At 49.7% G+C, this 15,552-nt stretch overlaps 1 pseudogene; it reads left to right on the top strand.

The window, feature by feature from the left end:
• Positions 1-774: 774 nt before the first annotated feature.
• Positions 775-2,353, top strand: LOC136368328 (inositol 1,4,5-trisphosphate receptor-interacting protein-like 1; annotated as a pseudogene).
• The last annotated feature ends 13,199 nt before the right edge of the window (positions 2,354-15,552 follow it).

The raw sequence follows: 15,552 nt of genomic DNA, 5'->3' as shown, positions 1-15,552 counted from the left end.
CAGGGTCTTTTCCAAGCTGGATGAATCAGAGATTTAAGTGTAGCTCAGCCTGGAGTCAAGGCTTCGACTCCATGATCCTCAAGGCTGCCTTGCAACATGGGTATACATGCATGAAATTGCCAAGGGCAGCTGACAAGAAAGGCAAAAGAAAGCAAGAGAAGTTCTTGAAGAAGATTCATTCAAAGACTGCCTTAAGCAGTCCACCAGGACCCTCTGAGTGGCTGAGCTGGGCTGGGGACAAAGGGCGGGGCTGGCCTGGCTGGGGTGCACTGTGACCCTGTGACATCACGGGGGACATGTCACAATGGGGGCAGCTGTAAAAGGCCTCAGTGTATAGGGCTGGCCCTGTATTGCTTGGGCAAGCGGTGAGTGCACACGTGGTGGGGAGGCTGGGCTGGGAACAAGGGCTGGGAACAAGGGCCGGGGCAGAGAGGCTGCAGCCAGGCTTGGGTTCTCCCCCTGCATGCAGGGACAGCCGCTCATGACAGAGCCTTGGGCAGGGCCCCCTGCTGCTGCTGCTGCTGCTGCTTGGGCAGTGGGACAGGCCTGGCTGCTTGCTGCTGTCTGGGGCCCTCGGCCTTTGTGTCCCCAGATCTCTGGCATTGCCATCCCTGTTTATCCCCACTGCCAGCTGCCTTCCTGGCAGCACCACTGAAGGCCTTCTCCTCCTTCCTCCTGCAGACCATGGATACCTGGGTATTGTGGTTCTCTTGCCAAGCGTCTCCAGTACCCACACCCGTGGGTGATGGCTTGGATGAGGTGACCCATCTGCGCATGGAGGCACTTGCAAAGCTCCAGGAAGAGGAGAAAATCCGTCTGAGCAGGAGGTGGAGCAGCTGGTCCTGAAGCAGGGTGCCTGGGCCTGGGGAGACCTGCTCTGCTCTGCCTCACAGCACTGGCCGGTTTTGACTCTTGTTGGACTCCTGCGTCTTCTCTTGGTCCTGTGGTATATCTGGAGGAAAGGAGATTGAGGAGAGAGGTGCATGAGAGAGCATGAAGAGAGCGTGAAGAAGAGCATGGTGGTGCAAATGAAGAGGAAGGCAGAAATGTTAATGCAAATGAGAAGATGGTGTGAATGAAAAGGCAATGATAGAAATGGGGGGGAAAACAACAACGATGATGGCAATGACCAGGAAGACAACGATGTTGCTGCAATGAAGAAGGGGAAGTTGGAAATGAAGTTGATGATCGTGACGATGACTTGGGAAGAAGTATGGAGAGCATTCAGTGGCCTGTACACGACTTGGAGAAAGGATGCAGGTGGACAATTGGCCTGATGTTCAGATTGTATTTTCCCTCCAACGCATCTTGTCCGACAGTTTCTACCCATCCTGAGACCACCCATTCGGGTGGCAGTGCCTTCGAAGGTTGGAGTCCCCGTGATCAGGATATTGTGTACCAGGTGCTTGTCCCCATGACTCCTCCGCGAGGCACAGCTTCCACGTGGAGCTGGACACTGCAGGGCAGAGGCACGTGAGGAACTTCCGCATCCGTGTGCAGCAGGAGTGCACCTGCACTCCTGGAAGTAGGGAGCAGCAGGGTAAGAATATGCTATGCTTCCTGCACCACCCCCGAGGGAGCTGAGGAGCAATCAAGAGCCCAGCCTCCTTCAGACCCTGTGCACAGACTCCTACTTGGACGTAGAGAAAACTGCCCGCTGGTTCTATCAACTGGTAAGAGCAATCTGGCCTGCTTTGCCTCACTCACACAACTGCATTTAACGCTGCTGCCCTCCAGGCGCTCCTGCCAGTTCAAGGTGAGCGATGGCAAAGAAACCTACCGGATTGAGGCACTGTTTGGGGTGCGGCAGGGCAAAACAGACATCTTTGTTAGCAGCCAGCCTAGGCCTTACCACACCTCAAGCACAATCTGGCCAGAGACCTATGCCGTGGCAGAGATTAAGTTCTTCAACCACATTGCAAGGCAAGCCCCCCCTGATAGCTTGCACCTGAAATGCCTGCAGTTCTTCACCCATCTTCAGCTGGGCTTAGGTTTTTCTACCTACATAACAAAGACTATTGTCATGCACCTCCTGAGCATCTTACCCTCATCATGGTGGAGCAGGAGACATTTTGCGAGGCGACTGATGGATATCAGTGAGAACCTACGTACATGTGTAGAAATGAGACGCCTCAACCACTTCATTGTGGCAACCAGCAGCTTCCCAGGGGATCTATTTGCCCCCACATGTCCTAATATCCAGAAAATACAATCTCTTCCATTACCTGGTGATGGATCCAGTTGCCCACTCCTACGCCATGATCAGTGCGTGGATCTGCACAGTGGCTCAAACAAATCATCAACAATGAACAGTGAAGAGAGTTCTACTGCACAGAGCTGTGCTTGGATGTAGCTGAAGAGGCCGTGGTCAGGGCACCTGTGAGACAGAGTCTCATTACCACCAGAGCTAGGAGTGCCCCCACCTCCTTCTTAGAGTCCACTTTCTGTCTAGAGCTTCACCTTGTGCAAAGACGCCGATCTCAGAATCCCAGACGAGTGAATGTTGGAAAGGACAGCAGTGAGATCATCTGGTTCAGGGTTGCTCCAGCAGAGTCTTCCTGATGTGCATTGCAAAGGATTGCCTCTATGTGGGTGTTGATTCTCTCTGTTGAGGGAGAGTCCACCATCTCTGGACACTGCCCAGGATCATTCAATGGACGGTGGTTCTCCTCATCCCTGGAAGGGAAACCTTTAGGTCAGCGTTGCACCAACTGTGCCACAGCTGACCTGAAATTTTGTATATATAAGGAATCTAGGTCTTAATATCAGATGATATATACATATTGTACATACCTATTATATGCTATAAAGCTTATAGAGTTTCCTCTATACCATATGACCATATAACCATATAACCATATAACCATATCCTCTATAACCATATAACCATATAACCATATAACCATATCCAAAAGTAAAATCTCAACAAGCCAAGATACTAATATAAATAATTCATTAGTATATAAGGAAGTATACACTATATATGTATGGGAAGAATATAAGTATAAATGGAAATAATATATTAGTGTGTGTATCTCTTCATATGGAAGATATGAAATAGTTATTATATCACGATAAAAATTATTCTTAAGGGCTGAATATGTAGTTATGTTTAAACAACACAACATAGCACGTATTTAGTGTCACTATCTGTGTCACTATCTAGTGTCACTATCTGTTCTGAAATATATGAATGCTCTTAGTGCCTTTAGATCTGGAAAGATTTTTATGAAATAAATCAATTTCTACCATATATAACATATGTTTACATATGTGACATATATATATAATATGTTACAGATAGGGTATTCTTTTTTATACACAATTAGAGCCATTTATCATGTCCAGTCTGTTTGGGACACCTTGATTATTTCTATAGTTAGTGCATTTCTGAGTGGCAAGGCAGAAAATGCTTTGCTCCTAATTTAATAAAGCACAATATTCCAGATCTGGATCGTGCAAAACTTTCTTGATCTCAAGCCAACCTAGAGTAGTGGTAAATCTCAGAAGTTGTGAGTCTGGGCTTGTGAACTCTGTCCTTGAAGTCAGCCAGACTGAGAGTGCCGAATTGTTCTAATGAGAGATGAAGGCAGCTGCCCCCGGCCCCTGTGATGACAGAATCACAGAACAGCTTGCGTGGAAGGGTCTTTAGAAACCCTGTTGTTGCAGCCCTGCTGCCAAGGCAGGGACTCCTCTCCCTGGGCCCTTCTCCCTTGTTTCTCCAAGCCCCTTCCAAGCTGGCCTGGAGCACAGCCTGGGCTCCAGGGGCAGCCTCAGCTGCTGTGGCAGTGTAGGGCAGTGTGGGCCATGGCTGCTGTGGGCAGTGTGGGTCAGGCTGCAGTGGGCAGTGTGGGGGCTGCAGTGGGCAGTGTGGGGCAGTGTGGGCCATGGCTGCTGTGGGCAGTGTGGGGCTGCTGTGGGCAGTGTGGGGCAGTGTGGCCATGGCTGCTGTGGGCAGTGTGGGGCTGCAGTGGGCAGTGTGGGCCATGGCTGCAGAGGGCAGTGTGGGGCAGTGTGGGTCAGGCTGCAGTGGGCAGTGTGGGCTGCAGTGGGCAGTGTGGGGCAGTGTGGGCCATGGCTGCTGTGGGCAGTGTGGGGCTGCTGTGGGCAGTGTGGGGCAGTGTGGGCCATGGCTGCTGTGGGCAGTGTGGGCTGCAGTGGGCAGTGTGGGCCATGGCTGCAGAGGGCAGTGTGGGGGCAGTGTGGGTGCAGGCTGCAGTGGGCAGTGTGGGGCTGCAGTGGGCAGTGTGGGCCATGGCTGCAGAGGGGCAGTGTGGGGCAGTGTGGGTCAGGCTGCAGTGGGCAGTGTGGGGCTGCAGTGGGCAGTGTGGGCCATGGCTGCAGTGGGCAGTGTGGGGCTGCTGTGGGCAGTGTGGGGCTGCAGTGGGCAGTGTGGGCCATGGCTGCAGTGGCAGTGTGGGGCAGTGTGGGCCATGGCTGCTGTGGGCAGTGTGGGGCAGTGTGGGTCAGGCTGCTGTGGGCAGTGTGGGGCTGCTGTGGGCAGTGTGGGTCAGGCTGCTGTGGGCGAGTGTGGGGCTGCTGTGGGGCAGTGTGGGGTCAGGCTGCAGTGGCAGTGTGGGCCAGGGCCTCAGCGCCCACAGCGGCAGTAATTTCCTCCACACCTGCGGCCTGAGCTCGCCCTCTGTCCGCTGAAGCCGCTGGCCCTGGGGCTGTCCCTGCAGGGCCTTGTCCATAACCCCTCTGCAGGTCTCTGCTGGGCTGGGGCAGGGACTGAAAGGCTGCAGGAAGGTGGCCCTGGAGAAGGCCTTGGAGAGCACTGGGGCCAGCAGTGGCACCACGAGAGCAGTGAGCGGGGCCTGGTGTGAGGAACATCCAAGGACGGCAGGGACAAGGAACTCTGCTGACCTGAGAGATTCTAGAACACGTGGGTTTATTGCAGGGTCATGGGTAAAAGGGCCTTGCCTTCAGCCACCAGCCTGGGCTGGAGGGAAGTCCCAAAGAGAGAGGGAGAAAGGAGCTCCTCTGAGCTGAGAGAGAAGGGAGCGGAGAGCAAGGTGGCAGGGTCAGAGAGTAGGGATAAGAGAGCGAGAGAGAGCAAGAGTAGGGGAAGAGGAAGAGTTAAGAGAGCGAGATCCTTGTTAAATACATTATATCTCGTTCTGTGATGAATATTCCAATTTACAAGCGACTAACCAATACAAGACCAAAAATCCTATAGAATCTACATACAGCCTACAAGAACTACTACATTACCATACTGTGTTATATTTTATAACTCTAAAAACGACTCTTTAGACTTTTCTGTTTTGCTACATTGACCTTTGGATCCCTTAGCCAGCAGAAAGGTATTGTTCAATATCAAAAAGGATTCTCCTTCCGCTAGCTAGGCTATTGTTTTCAGGTTTTATAGTAACTAAGACTCAGTATCCTACAACTCAAAGTAGCTTTCATTTCTGTTTCGATTATAGGTTTCATATTTTCAGAATCTTTGCTATGCATCATATTTAAAAGGTTTCCCTGATGTATCTTTCCCAACAGCCTGGTGTGGCTGTCGGGGCAGGAGGGGCACAGGGCACAGGGAGCTGTGGCCCCGCCAGCTGGAGCTGGGAGCTCTTGGGGTGTGGCTGGGCAGAGAGCCATGGGGGATCCGTGCAGCAGCAAGGACACTCCAGGCCTTCTGGATGTCTTGGAAACCAGAGGAGCTTGAAAACGGGCACAGAGGGATTAGGGTGTCTCCTTGTGTGCAAAAAAAACCTCAGGACACCAGAGGTTTATGTCCGGAAAAGACACAGAGGAGTTCTGTAATGTTCTAGATTTATGTCAGGAAAAGACACAGAGGAGTCCTGTAATGTTCTTGGAATAAAGGGAGAAGCCATGAGCCATTTCCCATGGGGTGTCTTGAGCTGTTGAGACCCAGGAGAAGGGCACAGCCTCCTTTTTGGTCCTAATTCCCAGGTGCATGACCCTCTTCCTTCCCCCACTGCCTGAGTTACTTGGAAGGTACAGACTTCCCAAATTGCCTAGTCTGTGACCCCCTCTAAAATGCACCCTCTGTTTTATATATAGAGAGCCCCTGCAGAAGGGACAGGCAAAGAAGGTGAGGCACTGGGGTCACCATCTCTGTAACAGGGAGTTCCCAATCTCTAAAGCCTAATGCTGCTGCTGATGGACTTGAGTGTTTTCTGGGTAGGAATCAAGAGGAAGACCAACAACACCAGCCTGTGACTCTTAGAAAGCCGTTCATCACTGTAGTCCTGTGTAGCTGTGCCTGTTCCTGCACAAAAAGGCAGAGCAATATGCGTGGATCTGGTCACACAAATGCATCTTTCTAATGCAGAGCATCTTGTAATTGTGCTGGGAAACTCATTTGGGAGCAGAAAAAAGGAGTGTTCCCCAGAGGCCTGGTACACATGGCGATGTGGGAAAGCAAGAGGATGCTGTCCTGCTCATCTTTCGGAAAAGCAGCGAACTTGAAACCAGAATGCACCTTTTCTAGCTGCTAGCAGGCAAGAGTCCCATTTTATAGCATATTTATAGGGTGGAAGGATATTCTTGTACTTATGGGTGCATATGGAATGGTTTCTTCAGTTCCTTTCTGGGATCCCTTACTTCTTGGGCCCTCATGTTGCAATTTGCATTTTAGATCAGTAATGCCGGAGCTAGAGAGCACAAAGAAATGAAGGTGTAATTCTGCCAAATTGAGCATACCAAACTAAACTGCTCTATGACAAATCAATAAACTACCTCTAGACAACTGGGAAGAAAAAAGCCCCCTCTCCACCATGAATGGAGAACCGACGCCGTTGTACACTACAACACAAGACTCTGACTTTAGAAAGCTGAAAATGACCTATTGATTTTGGGGATGTGGGTTTTTTATTATAGTTTTTTATACCAATTTGATTGGTGACAAGAAGGCAACATCTTCAATCACATTGGCCAGACTAGAGGGACATCAAGAGGAAGTCCCACCTAGGGAAAGAATGGAAACATAGTACAGTTACAGAAACATGTCTCTTGTTTCCAGAAAATGCCTTGGGAAAAGTATTTCAGAAAACCAAAACATCTCAGGCACCAACAAGGGTTACAGAAAACTACTAAGGAGAATGAAATATTCCATTTTTAGAGGCAGTTAAATGCCTGGTCCAAAGTCTTCTCAAGGGGAGTTTTTGGAGGGAAAATAGAAACTTCTGGGGCAGATTCAGTAGTGAAAGGGCAATTGGGAGGGGACACATTGATTTCACAGCATCTCTGGATGGAATTGCAGATGACAGCTCTTGACGGAGAGCAGAAACATCTGCTTCCAACGGGATTCCCTCAGGTGAATCCAGAATGTTTCCAGGTGTTTTTCAGGAGAGAGCTCCTGGGCCAGTGCTGGCAGTCTGCCCTGGGTGGGTGTGAGCGTGGCAGGGTCACCACAGGCAGTGTGCAGCAGCAGGAGGAGGGGGAAAGAACAGTTCACAGATTCATAGAACCACTGAATATCCTGAGGTGGGAGGGACCCACAGGATTGTGGAAGTCCAGCATAAAACAACTCCAAGAATCCCATCATGTGACCTTTTAAGGCATTCCAGCAGCAGAGAGGATGCAGCCTGTGTTTGGGGTCAGTTTTTTCCCTTTCTCTTCATTCATAGCTCAGGTTTCCCCCTCCACACGGCAGAGAGCACCCACAAGTAGGATTCAGGCTGGGACACCCCAAGAGGGTGTTTTTACTCCACACCTCGGTGGTGTCAGCAGGCAGGACCCTGAGATGCCCCAGACTGACCCCAGAACCCCGAGAGAGCCATGAAACAGCCCCAGCACTGACAGGCTGCCAGGACATCCCTCCCTGCCCTGTGCTCCAGACCTGCTCCTCCAGGGACAGTCCTGTAGCCACCAGGACAGGCTGTCCCTTGTCTGGGGCTGCCAGGGCATGGCCATGGGGACATGGACATTCAGCCAGGTGCTCCCCACCTGGAGCAAGATGGTTTTCCCAGGTATCCCAGCCCTGCCTCCCACCCCAGGTGTCTGTAGGCTCAGACCTGGACTTTCCCTCTGAGGAGGTCACCCCTGGCCTTTTGCTGGGTACAAAACCCTGTCGTAGGGAAAAATACAGGGTTTTCTTCTCTCCCTTTTCCCCAAGTTTTCTGCAAACACATCTCTTTTTCACCACTGGGGAAATGCTGACTTACCAGCACTGTTTTTTGGCCCGTTTACAAAATTCAAACCCAGGAAAAGTTCAGCCAATGTGCTTGTTCTTTGTGATTTTCTCTTTGCCAAAAGCTCAAAGCTTTCCCCAAAAGCTGCTGCAGCTCACAGGACTGCATGTATCCCTGCAGTCCAGGGGGATGTGATGCTGTGAGGATGTCCCCACTGGCACTGGAGCTTTAGCTGCTGCCACCAGACTCCAGCAGGGCCCCGGGGCTCCCCTGCAGCCCACCCTGCCCTGCACCAGCCCCAGCACAGCCCCTCCAGCTCCAGCCTTTTCCAGGGGATGTGCATCACTCCAGGAGCACAGCAGGGTGCAGGAGGTGGAGGCAGTCCTGAATCACAGAACTTCCTGGGCTGGAACGACCCACGAGGGTCAGCAAAGCCCAGCTCCTGGACGTGGCCATGGGCTGCCTCCTCATCCTCCTGGCCAGGGCTGTCCCCATCCCTACCTGTGGCAGGTGGCAGAACTGCCAGTGTCACTTTCTCCTCTGCCGTGTTCTTCACTTTGCTGCCCAATATTTCATCATCCACCTTGCTGAAATGTATATTTCCCTTTTAAGAGCTCTCATAGAATAATATATTTTTTTATTATCGTGACAGTGAGGGCTCATGTTGCCATGGCTACATGCCCTTTGCTGGAGCAGGAGCTTTCTGGGTATTGGAAATCCTGCAATTTTTCCTGATCTACATGGTTTTATTTTATTTTATTTTAATTTGATATTTATTCCCATTATCATCTGCTGAAACAACAGGTCATTTATATTGCATATGGATGTGCCACCAGTACAGCAAAGCCTTCAGAAACAGCCTTCTGCTTTCAGAAGGAATTATTCTGGGGAGGAAAAAAATCTCCCATGCAGCACTGATAATATATAATATAACAAAAACACAGGAACTCTGAATAGGTCTCATCTGTATCTCACCACATCAGACATAAAATCCCATTTCTGGATTCCTGAATGAGTGTTTTAAAACCAAGTCAAATTTTCTGTGCTTTTCATCCCATTGCTGTAAAACAAACCTTTATCTTCTGATTGTCAGTTGAGCCTCTTGAACCCTCATCTGCTTGAGAACACACGGAAGGAAATTAAATGAATGTATTAAATTGAGATACAGATGGATAGATAGATAGATGATAGATGGATAGATGATAATGAAAGGAAGGAAGGAAGGAAGGAAGGAAGGAAGGAAGGAAGGAAGGAAGGAAGGAAGGAAGGAAGGAAGGAAGGAAGGAAGGAAGGAAGGAAGGAAGGAAGGAAAGGAAGGAAGGAAGGATGGAAGGAAGGAAGAAAGGAAGAAAGAAAGGAAGAAAGAAAGGAAGAAAGAAAGGAAGGAAGAAAGAAAGAAAGAAAGAAAGAAAGAAAAGAAAGAAAGAAAGAGAGAGAGAAAAGAGAGAGAGAAAGAGAGAGAGAAAGAGAGAGAGAAGAGAGAAAGAGAGAAAGAGAGAAAGAGAGAAAGAGAGAAAAGAGAGAAAGAGAGAAAGAGAGAAAGAGAGAAAGAAAGAAAGAAAGAAAGAAAGAAAAGAAAGAAAGAAAGAAAGAAAGAAAGAAAGAAAGAAAGAAAGAAAGAAAGAAAGAAAGAAAGAAAGAAAGAAAGAAAGAAGGAAAGAAAGAAGGAAAGAAAGATTGATTCAGGGTTTTACTCCAGCGTTTCCTTACAGACAACTGCCGTAACATTTACTTTCGAAAAGAGATCATACATGGACAAGAACATTACAGGAACTTTCTTAAAGATTTTCATTCCTAGGGATATTTCATGGTGCAGGGTTGTGCTCTTCTTCTGCTGTCAACACACACTGGGAGGGAGCAGGGATGTGCCCTTTATACAGAAATGGAAACTGAGGCACAAAGCCAACCCATCCCTACTCCCAAAGAAGATGAACAGCAGAACTGGGCTGAAAACATCTGGATTTCTGCTGAATTTTTCCCCAGTGTTTTTAGTACCAGCCTCCAAAACACTGCCTCCTCGTTTCCTGGTGAGAAGGATGATCCAGGTGTCACCTGTGGGTTCTTTTCCCTGTTTTCCAGGTTCTTTTCCAGGACCAGGGATGCCGCATGAGACCCATTTACTTCCCTCCCTCTGTACCCTTGGCTTTTATTTTTCCTTTATTTTTTAACTAAAAACAGTAGAAATTAGGAAAGTAGACTAACATCACATAGAAACTCCAGAGAGAGCAAATAGTCCAGAAACTTGAAGATTTGCTTACAGTAAGGCAAAAGGTTTTTTACTGAAGCCTTAAAAGGAAGCAGATGAAGTGAGGTAGTGAGTGGATTTAGCTGGAGCACACAAGAGAGCCCTGGCAGGGGAGATGAAGCTCCTGGGGAGTGTGTGATGATGGCAAAGAAGGGAAACAGGGCCTAGCCCAGGAGGAAATGGGAATATCCTCGCCTGGTGGTGAGAAATGAGGTAAATGGGGTTTCTATTCCCACCTCAGCCTTGTGGAGAGTCCAGCTGTGCCAGAACAGAGGCAGGGGGAGGCAAAGGGATGTGCCAGTGCTGCTCAAAGGGACTGAGGTCCCACCTGGGCACAGCATCTCCTGCCCACACCAACCTGCTCTGTGTCCCCCCAACAAGGAGATTCCCACCCAAGGACACAGCTGAAAACTTCCCCAGCAGCTGCCCCGTTGTTTTGGATGAGAGTCTTCCTGAGAATGTTCAAACATCTTCCCCCAGTTTGCTTTACCTTTAATTCCAATGTGAGAATAGGGTTATCCATGACTCATTTCTCCTGCCATCCATGAGATTCCACATCCTGTCCTGTTCCCATGGAGATGTCACATGAGCCACCTGGAAGGGACCCAGCACCCAGCGCCACACCGAGCACTGGGGAGGCAGAAAAGGAAGAAAAAGCATTTTCTAGAAGGAATGAGAAGAGCAGGAACATGGGAAAAAGCACCAACCCAGTGGACACAAGGGAAATTATAAATTATCAGGTCCTGCCTCCCAGTCCTGGCTTCCAGCAGCACCCATGGAGCAGGAACATGGGTGTTTGGGTGCCCCAAGCACCAGCCCACATTTGAGAACTGATCACATTTAAAGTGCAATTTTTAGGTGCAATTTTATAAAGGTGAGAAATAAACCTTGAAAAAAAAATTATTGCTTTTCACAGAATCATGGAATTTGCTGAGTTGGAAGGGACCCACAAGGATCATTGAGTCCAACTCCTGCCCTGCACAGGACAACCTCCAGAATCTGTAGTTGTAGACACAAATGCTCATCCCAGTTCTCATGTCAAATCCTAATGGGATGTCCCTTTGGTTCTTCAGGAAAGCAGCACATGGAGCAACACTGGGAAAATACAGCAAGAGTGGTTTGGATAGCTCAAATTCTGTAATTAAACCCCATATATTAATTTATTCAAGTATTGTATTTGCAAAGGAAGAAAAGATTCAGAGTATTTTGGACTGATTAAGGCTATTTCTGGGCTGAGGCTGTTCCCAGGCAGGGGAGAGGGAGCTGTGCTGTCCTGGTTTGCAGCCTGACTGCTCTGTTTGGAGGAGGCAAGAGGAGCACTGAGCAGCAGTGTGAGAAACCCTGTCCAAACACTTCCTTAATGGATTTAACTTCATGAAGTGGGAAGCTATCCCATGGGAGGAGGCACTGCAGGAGGACAAAGGGGATGGATGTAAGACCTGGGGGCTCCCAGGGGTGTTTTGGCTCCCAGAATACCCTGATATCCCACAGGCCTTTATCCTCACCAGGCAATCACTGGTTCCCCTGGAGAAAGGTCTGGAAAAGCCCATCAGTGTCCAGGGATGTGCAGGAGGATGGCACAGCCAAACTGCCACCATGGGGCACACGTGGAGCCAGGGATGTTCCACAGGATGCACTGAGGGATGCACCAAGGGATGTGCCATGGGATGCCCCATGGGATGTGCTGTGGGATGCACCAAGGGATGCACCAAGTGCTCACTTTCCAGGCAAGGATTCAGCCGAGGCTGAATGAGAGAAAACACCCTCATTGCAGCCTCAGATCCCTAACATTTAACACAGCTTCCCCACTCCCCCAGGGCTCCCTTCTGGGGAAGAGCTCTCCTCTTTACATCCATCAAATGCCAAATCCAGTTTCCTCATGCCCTGGTGGGGTGATGTGGGTGGGATCACACAAACTCCAGGTGAATATTGACTTTCCAAAGACACTGTTCTAGCCCAAACACTGCCCACTGCACCGGGTAGCCAAAGGGGGCTGGCATGCCAGCAGAGGAATTATTTGATTCCCTTGCCCTGCAGCAAGCTGTCTGCCAGGAAATTTTCATTTGGTCTCCCCAACTCGAGAACCAATTGTAAATGTCAGCACTAAACACTCAGATTTAAGTGTTGGGTTGTCTTGTTTGATTACGGCACGGAAAGGTCAGAGCTGACTAATGGAAGTACAAGCGGTGTCGGGAGGGAAACTGTGTTCTGCCGGGGGTGAGCAAACACCTGGGGACAACCTAATCACTCTTCCCGCTGCATCTCTCTCTTCCCTCTCCAGCTCCTGCAGCCAGGGCTGGTTTTCAGGTCTTGCAACCTGGAAAAGCCATTTTTGGGGAGAATTCCTGCTCATGATGCTGCTGCCGGAGATGCCGACAGCACTGGGCTTCCCTGTGGAAGAAACAGAGCTCATCTCGCCATGGCCTGGCTGGATTTTGTCCCAAAGGGGAAGGGATTGCACCAGAACTCGGCTGATGTCACCCCCACTGATCACCCACCTCTCTCCATGCCTGGCTTGGGCTTTGATGCCAAAGCCTCTGTGCCTCCATTCCATTCCCCATTTCGGCCCCGCTCTGGCAACCAGCATCCCAAGAGCTCCAGGCAGAGAGCAGAACAGGGGTATTTTCCATCCTCCCTTCCCATTCCCCACCACTCACAGACCTTTGAATTCCCCTTGCCCAGAGCTGTTCCAGTTGTGGTCACCAAATAAAACTCCAGCTGCCTCAAAGTAATTGAGCTGAGGAAATCTGCTTTAACCTGAGCCCATTCCCATCATTCCAGCTCTGTAAGCAGAGTTCATTATATTTATTTTAAAGCTGCTTTTAAAAATATTAGTCCATCTGTCTGGCAGAATAAAACCCTCAGGAGCTTCTATTCCTCTCCAGGGAACAGGGTGGTGGTCCCAAGCAGGAATATTCATCACTCCATACAGATGCCATCCTGCACTGGGATCCAGTCCCTGCTGCCAACTCCAAAATCTCCCCTGGGCAGAGAAATTCAGTGATTCCAGATGTCTGAATATTTCTGGACATTTACATCAATTAGCATTGGAAATGTTAGGAAAACTAAGAGTGTATGGGAAGAATTGCAATGTTTTTTTCCCCAGGAGTCTGGGGTCTGTGATGAGCACTGGCCTCGATTTTATGGCACCAGCCTGGAAAATAACCAGGCAGGGTGCTCACAGCACCTCCACAGACATCCTCCCAGGAATCCAAGATCCTGCTGGGCTTTGGGGGGAATCTCCAGCTACCTGAGCATCCTTTTTGTCCAGGCTGAGCCTCCCCCAGCTCCCTGAGCCTCTCCTGGTGCTCCAGACCCTCATTATGTGAGGGAATCATCTTATTCACAGGCCCCTTTGCAGGAGCATCCCTGGGGAAAAGATCCTGTTAAGTGACGCATGGTGCCAGAAAGGTGAAGAGGCTGAGAAACCACCATAAAATGTAGAAGGGGAAAAATCCACGTACCATCACCAAATGCAAAGAAAGGCAAGAAAATAAATATCCAACTCCAAACTGAGCTAATTCCTCCCCAGCTCAGGCATGGAGCAGCACTGCTGAGAAAGTCAAAGCAGTTTGTGGTCTATAAGATTAATAGGAAATCTGCTCTGGATTGGGAGTGATTCCCTCTTCTATTGCAATGAACCCCAAAGAGTAATGGCTGCAGGGCAAGAGGAGGAAGGTAAATTGCAGTAATAATGTGTTTCCTTGTGCTGACATGCTTTTGATCATAGAAAAATACACCATCTGTTTCTAAATTACTTGTTGTATTGATTTAACAGTTAGGAATGGGGGCGGAGGGGATCTCTTTTTTTTCTTTTGCAAATCCATTTTGCGAGGTCTCCTGGAAATCTGACAGTTATGTGCAATAAAAAGTAAAAGCTTGCTCATCATAAAAGATTCCTGCTGCCAGGAACCTTTTCCTGGGGGAAAAGATGGGGCTGTGCTGGGAGGAACAGGACACCCCCTTCCTCTCCACCACCCTGTCCTGCCAGGAGCTGTGCAGCTGAGTGCTGATGTACCCCATAGGAACTACTTCTTACACCAAATAAACTCTTACTGTGCTGCTTCTCCCCTGGGAAGGAGGTGAGGTCCTGGCACAGGGTGCCCAGAGAAGCTGTGGCTGCCCCTGGATCCCTGCGAGTGTCCAAGGCCAGGCTGGATGTGGCTAGGAGCAGTTTGGGACAGTGCAAAGTGTCCCTCCCCATGGACAGAAGGGCTTTAAGGTTCCTTCCAACTCAAACCTGTGGTTCTGAAGTTCCTCCCTGCCCACACCACCCACATCTCGCTGCCCTTGTTGCTCACAATTTCTATGGATTTCCTTCCTCTTTTTGCAACTTCTCCCCCTGCACCTCAAAGGCTGCCACAACATCAGGGTCCCTGTCCTGGGGAGCAGTTCAGCACATGGCAAAAGCACGTGTGTCATCCCAATACCTCCCTCAAGGCTCCCCTCATCATGGGGCAGCAGGATACATGACATCATTAAAAATCACAGAATCAGAGGTCTGGGTTGGAAGGGACCTTAAAGCCCAGCTCACCCCACCCCCTGCCATGGGCAGGGACATCTTCCACTATCCCAGGTTGCTCCAAGCTCCATCCAACCTGGCCTTGGACACTGCCAGGGATCCAGGGACAGCCACAGCTTCTCTGGTATTATTTTGCTGCTAATCAGTTGTTTCTCTGCCTGTGGCCTGAGTGTTTTAGTCCCTGGCTAATGGCTTTCCTGGGAGACTCCAGGTGCCCCCATGGACAGAGCAAATCCAAAAGGAGAAGGTAAACCCAGAACTTGGCACTGCAGTGATGCAAACAGAGCCCTTTCCTGTTGTCCCAACAACTTTCCAAGCCTCTGCTGCTGCTCAGCCAGGCAGCTGTTTTTACTGGAAAAATATAAAAAACAAACCACAAATTTCTTGAGTTTGGAAACGATGCCAACACTCGTCTGAGCATATTAAAGTTCAGGAAATCCAAACCCATCTGATATCACCAAAGCTGGTGCTGGCATCAGCTTGTCCCTCTCTGCTACCCCCAGTGGCACAGTGTTGGACACTTTGAAGACTTTCTGTCCCCACCTGAAGCCCTCACAGTGTCCCCAGCACCACCAGCTCACAGCAGCCTCCAGGAAAAGCCCTTCTTCCCCTGGTGGAAAACACCCCAAGGCCCAGCCCAGGCACTACCCACAAACTGACTTTCAACTTCTCCAAGTGAAACCAGG

This window comes from Sylvia atricapilla, chromosome 16, assembly GCF_009819655.1.
Source record: "Sylvia atricapilla isolate bSylAtr1 chromosome 16, bSylAtr1.pri, whole genome shotgun sequence".
Classification (NCBI taxonomy): Eukaryota; Metazoa; Chordata; class Aves; order Passeriformes; family Sylviidae; genus Sylvia; species Sylvia atricapilla.
The sequence above is the reverse complement of the archived record's forward strand: the minus strand, read 5'-3'. Positions and strand labels throughout refer to the sequence as shown.